Raw genomic sequence first — 17,166 nt, 5'->3', positions numbered from 1 at the left:
TGGTCCAATGAGCGTTGATGCTCGCGGTGGCTATCGTTATGTTCTCACTCTCACTGATGACTTAAGTAGATATGGGTATGTCTACTTGACGAAACACAAGTCTGAGACCTTTGAAAAGTTCAAGGAATTTCAGAATGAGGTAGAGAATCAACGTGAACGAAAAATAAAGTTCTTACGATCAGATCGTGGAGGAGAATATTTAAGTCACGAATTTAGTACGCACTTAAGGAAATGTGGAATCGTTTCACAACTCACGCCGCCTGGAACACCTCAGTGTAACAGTGTGTCTGAGCGTCGTAACCGCACTCTATTGGATATAGTGCGATCTATGATGTCGCTCACCGATTTACCGCTATCATTTCGGGGACACACTCTAGAGACAGCTACATTCACTTTAAATCGGGCACCGTCTAAATCCGTTGAGACGACACCGTATAAATTATGGTTTGGAAAGAAACCTAAGCTATCGTTTCTAAAAGTTTGGGGATGCGATGCTTATGTCAAGAAACTTCAACCTGAAAAGCTCGAACCCTAGTTGGAAAAATGATTCTTCATAGGATACCCTAAGGAAACCATTGGGTATACCTTCTACCTCAGATCCGAAGGCAAGATCTTTGTTGCGAAGAACGGGTCCTTTCTGGAGAAAGAGTTTCTCTCGAAAGAAGTAAGTGGGAGGAAAGTGGAACTTGATGAAGTACTACCTCTTGAACCGGTAAGTAGCGCAGCTCAGGAAGATGTTCATGTGGTGCCTGCACCGACTAGAGAGGAAATTAATGATGATGATCAAGGTACTTCGGATCAAGTTACCACTGAACTTCGTAGGTCCACGAGGACACGTTCCACACGAGAGTGGTATGGCAACCCTGTCCTGGAAATCATGTTGTTGGACAACGGTGAACCTTCGAACTATGAAGAAGCATTGGCGGGCCCAGATTCCAACAAATGGCTTGAAGCCATGCAATCCGAGATAGGATCCATGTATGAAAACAAAGTGTGGACTTTGATAGACTTGCCCGATGATCAGCGAGCGATAGAAAACAAATGGATCTTTAAGAAGAAGACAGACGCGGATGGTAATGTTACCATCTATAAAGCTCGACTTGCCGCTAAGGGCTATCGACAAGTTCAAGGGGTTGACTACGAGGAGACTTTCTCTCCCATAGCAAAGCTAAAGTCCGTCCGAATCATGTTAGAAATTGCCGCATACTATGATTATGAGATATGGCAAATGGACGTCAAAACGGCATTCCTTAACGGCTATCTTAAGGAAGAACTGTATATGATGCAGCCGAAAGGTTTTGTCGATCCTGAGAATGCTAACATGGTATGCAAACTCCAACGATCCATTTATGGGCTGGTGCAAGCATCTCTGAGTTGAAATATTCGCTTTGATGAGATGATCAAAGCGTTTGGGTTTATGCAGACTTATGGAGAAGCCTGCATTTACAAGAAAGTGAGTGGGAGCTCTGTAGCATTTCTCATATTATATGTACATGACATACTTTTGATGGGAAATGATATAGAACTTTTGGACAACATTAAGGCCTACTTGAATAAGTGTTTTTCAATGAAGGACCTTGGATAAGTTGCTTACATATTAGGCATCAAGATCTATAGGGATAGATCGAGACTACTCATAGGTCTTTCACAAAGCACATACCTTGATAAGATATTGAAGAAGTTCAATATGGATCAGTCCAAGAAGGGGTTCTTGCCTGTGTTGCAAGGTGTGAAATTGAGCTCAGCTCAATGCCCGACCACAGTAGAAGATAGAGAAAAGATGAGTGCCATCCCCTATGCCTCGGCTATAGGGTCTATTATGTATGCCATGCTGTGTACCAGACCTGATGTGAACCTTGCCGTAAGTTTGGTAGGAAGGTACCAAAGTAATCCCGGCATGGAACACTGGACAGCCGTCAAGAATATCCTGAAGTACCTGAAAAGGACTAAGGATATGTTTCTCGTTTATGGAGGTGACGAAGAGCTCGTCGTAAAGGGTTACGTCGATGCTAGCTTCGACACAGATTTGGATGACTCTAAGTGACAAACCGGATACATGTATATTTTGAATGGAGGGGCAGTAAGCTGGTGCAGTTGCAAGCAAAGCGTCGTGGCGGGATCTACATGTGAAGCGAAGTACATGGCAGCCTCGGAGGCAGCGCATGAAGCAATTTGGATGAAGGAGTTCATCACCGACCTAGGAGTCATACCCAATGCGTCGGGGCCGATCACTCTCTTCTGTGACAACACTGGAGCTATTGCCCTTGCCAAGGAGCCCAGGTTTCACAAGAAGACCAGGCACATCAAGCGTCGCTTCAACTCCATTCGTGAAAATGTTCAAGATGGAGACATAAACATTTGCAAAGTGCATACGGATCTGAATGTCGCAGATCCGTTGACTAAACCTCTTCCACAAGCAAAACATGATCAACACCAGAACTCTATGGGTGTTCGATTCATCACAATGTAACTAGATTATTGACTCTAGTGGAAGTGGGAGACTGTTGGAAATATGCCCTAGAGGCAATAATAAAATGGTTATTATTATATTTCCTTGTTCTTGATAATTGTCTATTGTTAATGCTATAATTGTGTTATCCGGAAATTGTAATACATGTGTGAATACATACACCACAACATGTCCCTAGTGAGCCTCTAGTTGGCTAGCTCGTTGATCAACAAATAGTCATGGTTTCCTGACTATGGACATTGGATGTCATTGATAGCGGGATCACATCATTAGGAGAACGATGTGATGGACAAGACCCAATCCTAAGCATAGCACAAGATTGTGTAGTTCGTTTCCTAGTGCTTGTCCAATGTCAAGTATCATTCCCTTAGACCATGAGATCGTGTAACTCCCAGATGCCGTAGGAGTGCTTTGGGTGTACCAACCGTCACAACGTAACTGGGTGACAATAAATTTATACTACAGGTATCCCCAAAAGTATCAGTTGGGTTGACACGGATCGAGACTGGGATTTGTCACTCCGTATGACGGAGAGGTATCTCTGGGCCCACTCGGTAATGCATCATCATAATGAGCTCAATGTGACCAAGTGTTTGGTCAAGGGATCATGCATTACGCTACGAGTAAAGTGACTTGCCGGTAACGAGATTGAACGAGGTATTGGGATACCGACGATCGAATCTCGGGCAAGTAACGTACCGATTGAGAAAATGAATTTTATACGGGATTACTTGAATCCTCGACATCGTGGTTCATTCGATGAGATCATCGTGGAACATGTGGGAGCCAACATGGGTATCCAGATCCCGCTGTTGGTTATTGGCCGGAGAGCTGTCTCCGTCATGTCTACGTGATTCCCGAACCCGTAGGGTCTACACACTTAAGGTTCAGTGACGCTAGGGTTGTAGAGATATTAGTATGCGGTAACCCGAAAGTTGTTCGGAGTCCCGGATGAGATCCCGGACGTCATGAGGAGTTTTGGAATGGTCTGGAGGTGAAGAGTTGTATATAGGACGTCCAGTTTCGGCCACCCGGAAAGTTTCGGGGGTCACCGGTATTGTACCGGGACCACTGGAAGGGTCCCGGGGGTCCACCGGGTGGGGCCACCTATCCTGGATGGCCCCATGGGCTGGTGCACCCCCCTGGCTGAAGAGGGAAGGGAACTAGAGCCTGGTGGGCTGGTGCACCCCCCTTGGGCTCCCCCTGCGCCTAGGGTTAGAAACCCTGGGGGTGGGGGCGCCCACTTGGCTTGGGGGGCAAGTCCCCCCTTTGGCCGCCGCCCCCCCTTGAGATTAGATCTCTAGGGGGCCGGCGCCCCCCGAGGGCCCCTATATAAAGAGGGGGGGGGGGAGGGAGGGCAGCTGCAGCCTAGTCCCTGGCGCCTCCCTCTCCCCCCGTACCACCTCTCCCTCTCGCTGAGCTTGGCGAAGCCCTGCCGAGATCGCCGCTACTTCCACCACCACGCCGTCATGCTGCTGAATCTCCATCAACCTCTCCTTCCCCCTTGCTGGATCAACAAGTAGGAGACATCTTCCCCAACCGTACGTGTGTTGAACGCGGAGGTGCCATCCATTCGGCACTAGGATCTTCGTTGATTTGGATCACGACGAGTACGACTCCCTCAACCCCGTTCTCTTGAACGCTTCCGCTCGTGATCTACAAGGGTATGTAGACGCACTCCTCTCTCTCATTGCTAGATGACTCCATAGATTGATGTTGGTGAAGCGTAGAATTTTTTTATTTTCTGCAACGTTCCCCAACAGTTTAGATGCACAGGGTCAGGCAGAGAAAACAAAAGGATTTATGGGGTCGAAAAATTGAGAACAAACTGAAGTAGACAGTTTTCCATGCTGTGATCCACCTTGTTTGTGATGTATTAGACCTATTTGATGGACTGGTACTATTTTTATGAATTCCTCTTTGATTGGTACACCCTCATTTTATTATGGACGGGTCGACATGGTAGGCTAGTTATGATTTCTCAACATCGATCAAACAATGCATTTTTAGTGAAGTTCGTTTTCTGTATTTTTTTCATTTTTTACATAATATATTGATGAAATTTGTTCAAAGTGTAGTCAAATTTCATACTTGAAATATAAAATAGAAACCAAAAAATTATATATATACGAAAATAGAATGTCTGATTTCCTCAGAAACCTAGTTGAAATCAAAATAGAAACCTCGTTTTCAAATAACCATGAAAAACATTTATTTTGAAATAGAAAATAAGCATACTGATATTTTAAAAATAGCATGCTCATTTGAAAAAAGCATGTTCAATTGAAAATAGAATGCATACGCAGATTTCAAAATAGCATGCTGCTTTGAATATGCTGTTTTAAAAATACAATGCTATTCTAAAAATAGCATGTTGATTGCAAAAAATAGCATGGTGATTTTAAAAATATAATGCTGATTTCAAAAATGCTGATTTCAAAAATAGCATGCTACTCCTAAAAATATGATGCTCTTTTCAATATGCTACTTTGAAAATAGCATGCTGATTTCAAAAATAGCATGCTTATTTTAAAAATATAATGCTTTTTCAATATGCTACTTTTAAAATAACATGCTGATTTCAAAAATAGCAGGCTGATTTTAAAAATATCATGTTGTTTTGAATATGTTGTTTTTAAAAATAGCATGCTGATTTCAAAATAACAACCTCATTCTAAAAATATAACATTGTTTTTAAAAATATAATGCTGTTTTTAAAATAGCATGTTGATTTCAAAAATTACATGCTTTTTTAAATATGTTGTTTTGAAAGCAGCATGCTAATTTTGAAAACATCATTGTTTTAATTATGCTTTTTTAAAGATAACATGTTTTTTAGTATACTGTTTTTCAAATTCAAAAAAACATGTTGGTTTGCTCTGTTTTTAAAAATAGCATGCCATTTCGAAAATAACAGAACCATCATTTTTTGTATTGCATTTCGACCCACAAGTTTTTGTTTTTGCATTGCGTTTTTTTGCGCGACACATACAAACCGCATTTTCAAAATAACTCGTACTAGCCAACACAAAAACCTCGTTCTAAAAATGAAAGTAGCATCTAATCCATTTGAAACCCGGTGAGATTTGATTTTAAAAATACTAGCATCGCCATGGAAAAAAAGGAAATATCATTGCATTCCATAAAGGTAAATATATAAAGGAGGGTACCAGGGTGTGTTATATATATAGACTTGCATAGAAATTACATTACGCCACATAGGGTTCATACTACCACCAAGTTACTGCCAAGTTCCACTTACTGGACGATCTTCATATCTAGTCGGACATAGAAGTTATACCACCAAAGTACCAGTTACTACCAAGTACCAATTACTAGTAAGTTGCACTTACTGGACCCAAAAGCTGATACTACCAACTTCCAGTTACTAGCTAGTACATACAGATTATAAAACTAGCGTCAAACTACTGTCATGGGTCAACCAATCCTCATGCCACTGGCCATGTTCACCCTAAGCCCACCTCCACTCCTTTCCATGAACCTGAAGATAGTCATTTGATCTTCTTTCATTTTGGCACCATCAACGACTTCTCTCCATTTCTTCGTCATGATTGCACGCCCGTCCTTCTTGCCCATCTTGAACAAGACCTTTTTATTACCTTCAAAATTTTCGTTGGTGACACGCACAACCATGGGATTTGGCAGATAATCTTTGAGGTAGGCCTCACTATAATCCTTGGAGAACCACTGATTGCACAGGGAAATAAATAATGTTACATAAAAAATTAAGTATGATTTGCACACAAAAAAAGTAAGTATGATTTGCACAACAACGCCCTTCCTCCTCTTTGTCTCTACATGATGGCATTTTCACTTGTGAAGTATGATTTGCAAACAAAAAGTCCAAGTGTTTCCCATCTTGCTCTTCCCTCTGTTGACTTCCTAGCGAGGCAGTGCTGACATAGTATGGTATGGGAGGTTGGCACTGCTTTACTATGGATTTGATACGGTCCCACCGATCATGGTTTAGCAATACATGGTTTCTGTAGAAGATGCAATCCTTGAAAGTTCTCTTCTCACCAGGTTTCCCGGACCTGTATAAAAAAATTAAGATGACAGAGTAGTAAATAATTTCATACGTAAGATCTAGAACATCAACATTCAGTTGATGATCAATGCCTACTCCAATGATCAAGAAAGGAAGGACATAGATAACCCAATCACATCCACCCAACAATATATCATAGAAACATGGGCAAATTGTATATTTGATTTATTTAAACTAACAACTAAACACTGCTCTATGTAAACTCTAGTTCTATCAATGTTGATTTGGAAGGTCATGTAGAACCCAAACAGAGTAATGTGTGGTAATCAAGTGTCACTCAAACATCAACTTTAGACATTTCACGGTTCATTTAATATCTGACCAGCCATATAGAACTTTACCCCTGTGTGCCAAGATAGGATCGTGGTCCACATATGCATCTCCATCAGAACTATCATCAGTGGTATAGTCGCTAGAGGTGTCGTCATCACCGCTATAGCCGTCACTCCCATGTGAAGTGCCATCTGAAGCATCACCTGAGGTGGTGCAGTGATCACTCTCTTCACTGCTGATGAGGATGATTTCCCTTGCCATTCAAACTTGTTGCATGCATTGCAATGAACAAATGTTAGTTATTGATATATGAAATCAGTGTTCCATTAGGACTTGTTAGCACCATATAAAATGTGAAAAATATTTTCGCATACTTCTTGCTAAGTACGTAGTTCACGTATAAACATCTCCACGAAAAAGCTAGTCGACAATTATTTCCGCGACTAGTCAAGACTAGTGGTTAGATTCATAATCACTGGGCAGACAGGACCAATTAGGATATTTCAAAGTTACAATTTTTTGGCATATTTTTGTGACATTGGCATAAATAGTTGGTAGCCAACCAATCAGTAGCGAACATCTGGCATTGTGCCAGATATTGGCACACCAAATGTTGGCATCGAACAATTCATGCTAATAGATCATGATTGACTTGCTAGCCATGTTGGCATTGCGAAATATTGGCAAATTTAGGTGAGTTGGACAAGAAAACTTGGTGACCAACCAAGTAGTAGCCATGTAAAAATGAACCATGATTGACTGCTCTCATCGAGCAATACGTGAAACTATAACTGATCTGCCTTTGATCACTGCAAATTTCCTGATGGGTTGTTGTGTGGTACCATCAGGTAATAAATATAAAGTATGTAAATTGTCCCACCAAAACAAATAATGCATTTGCTGTTGTACATAACATTTTTAGAGGTAGCTGCGGAGGTTAATTTTCCAATTTCCAGTGAGAATAAGGACATGATAGCATCTCTCAAGCAAGATGACAACATAGTGAAGGCTATGAGAACAAGCAAGGTATGCTGACCAACAGTCACCCTTTTGTATACTTGCTATTTATTTACTCATTACTACCCATACCAACAAGTAAAATCATGATTATGAAGTATAATGGCAGAAAATCCCTCAGTGAGGAATTTGTTGCAATGTGAACTACTAGCTCATAGCAATTCTTCATTGACCCCAACAAGCCCATACCATATCTTGGAGATAGGCTGACATAATTCAAGTAAGCAGTAACAACAATCATCAAAAATATGCACCAACCAAAAAAATTACTTGTGTGCACATATCTTCAAAAACATGCACCAATCAAGAGCAGTATATACTTGACAAATCCTTCAAAATATGCATTAATCGTCATACTACCATCGAGTAATACATGAAACTATAACTGATCCTCATTCCATCATTACAAATTTCCTCATGGACTGCTTCTATGCTCACCTTTTTAGTTTTTAATAACTAAGCATCAACAAATACATATACACAGTCTTCAAACTATCCCAACAAACCAAAACATGTGTATGCTCCTGTGAATATACTTTTTCAATATCTACCAGTGGGGGGTCATCTTCCAGGGAGAAAAAGTACTTGATAGCATCTGTCAAGCAAGATGATAGCATAGTGAAGGCTATGTCGACGAGCAAGGTACGCTGGCCAACACCCACTCTTTTCTCTTACTTGCCATTAAAGTGTTTACCCATTAGTACCCATACGAACAAGTAAAACTATGATTATGCATTACATTGTCAGATAACTCGCTGTGAAATTACTTGTTGCAATATGACCTACTAGTTGACAGTAAATCTGCGAATACCCGAAACATGCACACAAGCAACTGTCAGATTTTAACTTGGGTGGTGCTGCTAGATCGCAAAATTAAGGTCAGATCGACATGCGAATGGCAGGGAAGATCAATCTTACCTGTAAAGTGGTACCAGATGGGGCTGGTGTAGACTTGTTCGAAGTTGGCCCACCGGAGCTTCGGGCGGCACGGCCAAGATTGGGGAGAAGAGGTGTCGTTGTCGGACCTTGCTGTCGACGACGCAGTGGAGAATCATGGATAGAGCAGGGGGGAGTGGGTGGCCTCGCGGATCCGATCGATTTGACGATGATGGGGGCGGCCAAGGTGATGGCTTGGCAAGCCCTAGTCGCCGCCCTCCGCGTCGCCTCTCTGTCTCGGCAACGAATGAAGTGTGCTAGGATTGGGAATGGGGGTGGGGTTGGGGTTGGGGCCATTGCTCGTTTTTCTCTCTGCCTCCCACTTGTACAGGCCCACAAAAGGAACAAAGTATTGGTCCAGATTAGATGCAGATTTGGCAGCTTTACCAATTCTGACCAATAAGAAAAGATCAGCATGACCACATGTGTGCTTTTGAAGAAACCCTATAAATACACTGCTGTTCATATTGCATGTGGATGAGTCTTTCAGTACACCAATTGATCTTGAATAATTTTAAGCACTCCACAGTATATATATGAAAATAATGGTTAACCATTAAAATGGTAAACTATTAGATGCAAGGTTACAAATATTAGAAAATATCAATAATTGAATTGTATGCATTTTTGTGATTAAATTTAATAAATGTAACATTTTTGCAAAAACTATGATAATTAAAATACTTATTCGTATTTAAAAAAATGCAAATGACTATTTATGCCAACCAGAACTTCTTCAGGGTTTTGTAACTATGATAATTAAAAACTATGATAATTAAAATATTTTTGTTATTCATCTATTCTTTGGCATGCTGGTCCTCATAACGCCTTCTTCGGACCTTCTCCTTGTCTGACAAATTCCTGAGATATTGGGCTAGCGCCTTGTGTTTCGCCCTCACACCATGCTTCATTTGGTAGCCTTTGGCAACTCATTCAGCGTGCTCAAGAATACTAACGAAAGCCGGGTCCATATATTTGCCACAGAACACGCAACAATACGCCATGTGCTTAAGCACGTTGCACTGTCCATTCTGCAATTCTTCAAAGGTTTTATGAGTGTGTGCATCCATCTCTCTGTCGGAAATGTCCGCATAATCATGAGAATAAGGCTGCAAGTTTAAATGATGTATGATATAAGCTGCACCATTGTTTACAGTACCTAATATTCCCTAAGTTCCATACTGTAGTGCATATAAATTAATTTTATAGTAAATATTTATTAACTTTGAAAATTGAAGGAGAAAAAACAATATCAAATCCATATGAAAGCATAAATCGTATGATGTACTTTTAAAAAAATTGTCAATAAACATGCACAACCTTTATGATGTCTGACTTTTAGCATAAAACCAAAACACACTAAATTGTGGAGTGGATGAACCATTAATTTCTCAAAGATTGATTGAATAAATAATGATCATTACGTACTGATGATCAACAATATATTTAGAGCTAGATTCCATTGTGCCAATTCAACAATGTATTGATGGTTTAATAATTAACCTCTAACCTTAAACTTGAAGATAGATCTAGGGTTAAAAAATTAAAATTACCATAACGGAATTCCTGTCCATGCCGTGCATGTGCTGCTGCTTGTGATCATGCTTCTCTGGATCGAACACCTAGTAGTCCAAATCTTTCTCGTGGGGATCCTGATCCATGCGCTGGACGACGATGTCGGTGGTTAGCCCCGCAAGTCCACAATCTATCATGATAGCGTCCATGACAGGCCTCCCACGTCCATGGCCACGATCTGTCACGATGGCCAACCGACCTCTGGATTTCATATACGACGGCAGGGAGGGGGGCGTCTGAGCGGCGGCGATGGTTTTAGAGCGTACCCTAGGGGGAGTGATGTGGGGAGTAATTGGTAGTTACCTAGTATAGCGGAAATACTTGTGAGAAAAATTGATCGGTCTGCGTTGGACACCTTAGTGCTCAAGACTTGTGAAACATCAGATCAAATTGTCATCAAGTGAACTAGTATTGCTTGGATCTAGACTTTGTGATCATCATGTAGCCACGCCACAACCAACACGATGGTTCTAGTATTACTTGTATCAATACCTTAGGCAGCAAACTAGTGCATTTCCTTTCCGACTCACCATCTTCCTTCTTGAAAACCACATGTGCACACTCATCATGTATACCATAACACATCAGAATCTGGTAACGAGCGATCACAAGCTTAACTAGCTTTAAACGAACCTAGCCAATCAGAGTTTTATGCTACTTAATCTCAACGAGCCGATGATTAATGAGCATGAGTTTAACAAGCAGAGATGCCAAACCACACACCAATTAACATAGGTCTACCTTAGTTCAATGCTTCCATATATACAAAAGCAAGCACCACTTAGCAGTACTAGTGCACATAGTTCAACCGTAACCGTTCACCAATAAAGTTAGCATAGGGTAGTACTTAGCATAGTTAAAACCAAAAGAGCATCAGTTCTAGCTGCGAGGGTGCGCACTTCCCTAAAGCCTCATCAAGTACTCGGCATACGCGGCATGCTTCACCCTGAAAGCATAGCCATTCTTGATGCTGCCTTGGGATTTTCTGAGTGCATGTTGAATGACACTCGTCAGGCTGCCCTTCATCACCGTGTTTTGGTAAGGGCATACGTAGCCCCCGCTTCTGAATCTAGGCCTCGCACTTTTGTCGAGCTCACCACGATCCAGCTCCCTCATCTTCTGCCTCCTATAGATCCTCTGGGTTTCTGGGTCGCCGTTGACGTCGTCACTTTGGACCTACATGTAGTACAAAATGTTGCGTAAGTATATTTAATATGACAATTCAGCAGACACAGAGTCTATGAAACATAATGTAATTGATGACAGCGTAAAATATCTTCAAATGATGTTGAAAAAATAAATGCATAACTTATTATTTGCTACATAAGCAACTAAATGGGATAGTACCATATATTAAAAAAAATGAAGGATCAACCATACATGTCGAAGAGAGCACTAGCATTGCCACATTTTGCCACACATTTTTCCCAAGCTTCCCTAAGGTTAGTTCATCAAAATGAGAGCCACAAGTTGGCAAGCCTAAGGGAATCTTGCCAGACTTTTTGTGTGTATGCCATGTGGGACCCAAGTGTGGCTTGCCTAAGGTGTGGCTGGAACCAAACACTCACTTAAGTTGGTCAAACTTGACTAACCTTATGTGTGGCAATCTTTGGCAAACTTATTCACAAACCAAACAACCCTTTAGTGCAACAAAATTCACTTATTACATAAAAATGCATGAACTGATGATGTAACATGGCAGAGCAGCATACAGATGTACTAATGCAAAAAAATGACATATAACTTACAAGCATGACTAGATAAAATACCTAGTGAGCTGTATCTATTTAGGGTTAGAATTTTGTGTGCTTATGATGATGGATATTGAAAGTACCCATGTTATCGTCGTGGAAGTTTCCTATGTTAAGCCACACATGATATTGAAAGTACCCCACCCATCAATGTTCTTGAACCATTCGACGTTCTAGGTAAAGTAGTTATTATGAATGCTGACAATAAGTGACCCCAAATGTTGTACTTCCAAATAGGGTTTTTATCATTTATGCCACCAGTTGTGTCCCACAACTAAGTATCGCCACTAGGAATTTCTACTGCTAAAAAAGCCATCGCTTCGTTACACACATGCTCAAAAATTGCACCGCACATCATTATTGTGATATCATATCTCTTTTGACATGTTATAATGGCATCAATACCTATGGACCAACGTGCCAACTCTCCCTCTATCTCACTATAATAAAGTTTGGGCCCACTTGATCCAACAACGTTCTTATTTTCCTGTAAAATTTTCCGCTTACTTACTCCTCACAAGTGGGGCCACACTTATCCTTGTGAGATAGAGAGAACTGAAATGTGGGTCTAGGCTTTTTTTTGTCATACTGGATGGTCAACAAGTTTTACATGAAAATAACAATGTCTAATGGCATTATTGAGCAAACATCTAACGGAACGATGGCAGTTTTGATACATCTAATGGCATTTTTGAGTAAGCATCTCATGAATCGATGGCATTTTTGAGCGGCTGTAACTTCTAATGAAAAAACTGAGTAGTGGGATACAAGTGGTGGCATAAATGATAAAAACCCTACAAAAGAACTAATTAAAACAACTCAAGTAAAACATTGATGATATCCAATTTCTTTGTAAAGTAGCCATTGCTTAGAGATAATCAATGTTTAAAATCATTGCCACAGGCACTTATGGAACATTTAAACCAAAGATCGATTAAGTGCAACCAAACATGTAATCAACATTTTAATACCTTATTGCCATATACATAGGATATTAAAAAATAAATAAATAAATAAAGGGGATAGATGACTAACCTCTTCTTCTTCGTTCTCGTCGGCGACGACCACAGGTGGGGGCAGACAAGGCAACACCCGGCTGATGTTGAGGAGCCACCACCTGCTCTTGCAGAGAAGCCAGAGGAGCTACCTGTTGCGGATTATTAGCAGAATAATTTATATAGGTCAAAAACTGACATATACATGCCGCAATAAATGTAATCTAGCTACACAGCTGCGGATCCAAGATTTCATACTCGGGTGTTCAAAAATTCATATTGCAAACTAAAACCACAACAATATTTTTCAAATGGAGGGAGTAATATCTAAAATTTTCATGTGAAAAGATTCTTTGTCCATCCTAATGATAGTACTGACATGAATGACAGAAAATGAAGACTATTTACTTCATGACCATACAATATGACATTTTGATAAACAAGGCATGGTGTTGTTATCATTAAGTTGCAGAAAATATTTTCACAATCACGTACGTAGGCAATTCAATTCCAAGGTCCAGCTACGTATTTGTATTAGCACAATCACCAAACCTAGTTGTTTTTATTAGCAGAATAATTTATCTAGATCAAAATATTGCCTATACAGGGCTCAACACATGTAACCTAGCTAGTTACCTAACACATCTAAAGAATATAGATATGGAGTCCATCGATCAAAGATAAAAAGAAACCATGGCCTTCCCCAAAAATAGAGAAAACGACTGACCAAGGCATACCTAGGATTTTACAAAAAATTAAAGGAGATAGATGACTAACATCTTCTTTGTTGACGTCGCCGACGACCACAGGCTCGGGCACAGGAGGCGTCACCCGCGGCAGAGGATACACCTGCTCTGTCTAAGGAGCCAGAGCAGCTACCTGGTCCCACATAAAAAGCAGAATATTTTATATATATCGAAAAATGTCATACATGTCTAAACTAATGCAACCTAGCAACATAGCTTCGGATCCAGGATTTCGATGTTGGGTGTTCAATAATTTATATTGCAAACTAAAACCACAACAATATTTTTCAAATGGCTGACATGAAGTTGGCTTTTTACTTCAGAAGGCATTCTTCTGGCTCTGCTTATGTTACTCAAGAAATGAAAGAGTTATGAGTAATATCTAAAATGTTCATGTGAAAATATTATTTTTCCATCATACTGACAATACAGACATGAATGATAGAAAATGAAGATTATTTCGTATGACATTTTCGTAAACAAGGCATGGTGTTGTTATCCTTTACTTGTAGAAAATATTATGCTAAAAATAAGAAACCAAATAATATATTTCAAGTAGGGATGATAACAAGTCTAAAATATTACAGCCTATGGAGATTGGACTCCAGGAATCAAGCAATTGGTGTTGAGCAAATTGAATGAAAAAAAATGTGTCTGCTGGATTAAGCGTGAGAGGCTTGTTTTATACAAATTGACACAAAGTTTAGTGCACAAACTACACCACTTTTAGTCCATTTAGCAATAAAAGAACCATATATAAGAAATTCTGGGCAAAAAATTTCGGGTGGCTGATAGATCTATCTTAAAATTTGGTATCAACTCATTTTGGATGCACGAGAGCCATGGGATCGGAGTGGTTGGTAGACTTTAAAAACAAGATAACCTATACAATGAGGAGCCGACGCCCACACCCATGCACCCATGTGGATCTGCCCTGAAACCTAACAGATCTTACGAATCTAGGTACCAATTTCATAGAGGGAAGAAAAGCAGAAACCCTAGTCATGCCCAAAAATAGATAAAGGACTGAACAAGGAAATATAGGATATTTCCAAAAATAGGACTGACCACCAGCTGCTGCAGAGGAGGCAGATGGCGGGGCAGAGGAGTCACCTGCTTCGGCAAAGGAGCCACTTGCATTGAAGCCTGGGTGTGGTCGACGACGTCAAGGCCGCCTTGCTGCCGGCTGGACCCCTCGCCGGCGGGGAGGGGTTTCTCCATGCGCAGCTTCGCACGGGGCTTGGATGCTTCGTGCGCCATGGTGTTGGCCCCGGCGTCGGACCTCCCTCCCATGGTGCGCTTGGCATCTCAACCGCGGAGGTGCAGCGACGGGAAGGGCACGGCGAGTGGTGATGCATGGGAGGAGAAAACCCTCCTATTTGTGGATTTGTGGATGGAGAAGAGGAAGGGAAGCGGGGGGCGGCGATGGGATTAATGCTATGGGGAAGCAGAGCGTGCTATGGGGCAGCGGAGCAACCGATTTTGTCCTTTGCAGTCAAACGCATTTGTTGCCACGTGCACACCTCCTCGTGCATTGTTCACACCACCATGTTTGCCACGTCATAACGCAACTTCTCACTAAAATGAATAGCCTGATCATGCATAGCCATGATTTAGGAGTAATGCAACTTCCCTTCAAAAAATTGTGTAATGCAACTGCTCCCTCATTACACAAAACAGAGTCATACAGTGGTACAACTGCATTTGTAGGCTTGTTTCATCTGCACGTGTCATGTTTTATATTTGTCCAAAAATATGTTGTAAAACTTTAAAAACAAAGGAATGGCAAATGGATGTGACAAAACTTCGTCAGCAACCGCACGGATTCGTCTGCCATATATCTGATGTTCGCTACCGAGGAGGGGAATGTTGATCCACGCGATGCCATGTGTTTCATCTGGACCCATATCATGCACCCCTAGCCAATCGGGCCAAAACATGCGCCACTACCCTTGTCGATCCAAACAACGAGCTAGTGTTCACCATGTGCAGAGAGGCTCATGCAGACAGGTTTGCTAGCACTAGTGAATGGCGTCAGATCTCGGTGTGCAATATGTGTAGCCTCGTGTCTCTTTGCAATGCCTGGCATACCGACTGGAAGGACTCGTCGAAGGTCCAATGAACCATGGTGGGGTCAACCTGGCTAACGTTGCATGGTTTGAGTTTAGGAGGCTAAGTGTGCAAGGCTGGGGAGCTAGATGGCTAATGAGTGCGCATGCACCATCTGTACATTGTCAAGGTTGAATGGTGGTTGTCTATGTGGCCATGCATGCATGCATGGTGTGGGTCTAGTTTGTGTGCGGCGCACGGGATGTGCCTTGGTGCCTAGGGCCCACAACTTGCGGCACAAAGTTTTGAAGCAGATGAAGGGGCGGGTCCCGATCTGTCCACAACCAGGACTTGTTCCCTCTCGATGGCTACTTCCGGGATGCGTTTTGGTCACATTTACACACAACCTATGTGAAGGCTTATGCGTGCCGCTCTTGATGTTCGACCACACCCACACAGCGAAAGGTCCCAAGAAATTCTGATCCCTCATGAATTTGCATGGATTATAGTTGCGGCAGACGATACCCGACATTTTTGCCCTTAACAACTGCTCTGAGGTAGCCCTTCCGATTGGTCGCACATGGATCATATATGGACCAGAGCTTAGCATGGAACTATCACCCCCAATCCCTGCTGTGATTTCATGTGGCCGCGATATAGATCCTGAATTTCCGAGGATACTACCCTAGAAATGCGACAAATGTCCCGAATATGGCACGCGCGGGCTCAGAGAAAGGCCGAGACCTTGCATGCGCTTTTGGATTGTTCTCCATGGACCCGAGAGAAAGCATCGACGAAAATGGAGGAACGGGCCTGCATTCATTGCACAAATCGGACGCGTTACCTCAATGTAGCTAGATTCAAACCATGCACCCCCGCCGCCTAGACCCACGTGGTGCACCACTTAGGTACTAGACCCACACCACTTACGTCGGCCCCCAAGCCAACCATTCCCCGTATAGACTCATATGTCGCACCCCGCAAAATAGCTTAGCACAAGACATTCACCCCGATTTCCTCAACATGCACCACTACATGTAAGTGTCCACAAAATGGACTATCGCATTATCAACATTTTTTTGCCAAAACAAGTAAGTTGTTTTTAAATTGCTTGAAAATAGCAAGGTTTCTGTTAAATTATAATTTCATCAATTACACATTATAACGTGCATTTTTTGTCCCTCAAAAAGGGGTGCATTCCTTTTTGTAAACCCACAAAATTCCTTCCTTTCCCTCGAAAAAACAAATCCTTCTTCACCCTCTCACGATCACGTTATCGGTGGCC

The sequence above is a fragment of the Triticum dicoccoides genome, chromosome 4B (assembly GCF_002162155.2).
Source record: "Triticum dicoccoides isolate Atlit2015 ecotype Zavitan chromosome 4B, WEW_v2.0, whole genome shotgun sequence".
Taxonomy (NCBI): Eukaryota; Viridiplantae; Streptophyta; class Magnoliopsida; order Poales; family Poaceae; genus Triticum; species Triticum dicoccoides.
This window is presented reverse-complemented; position numbering follows the sequence as displayed.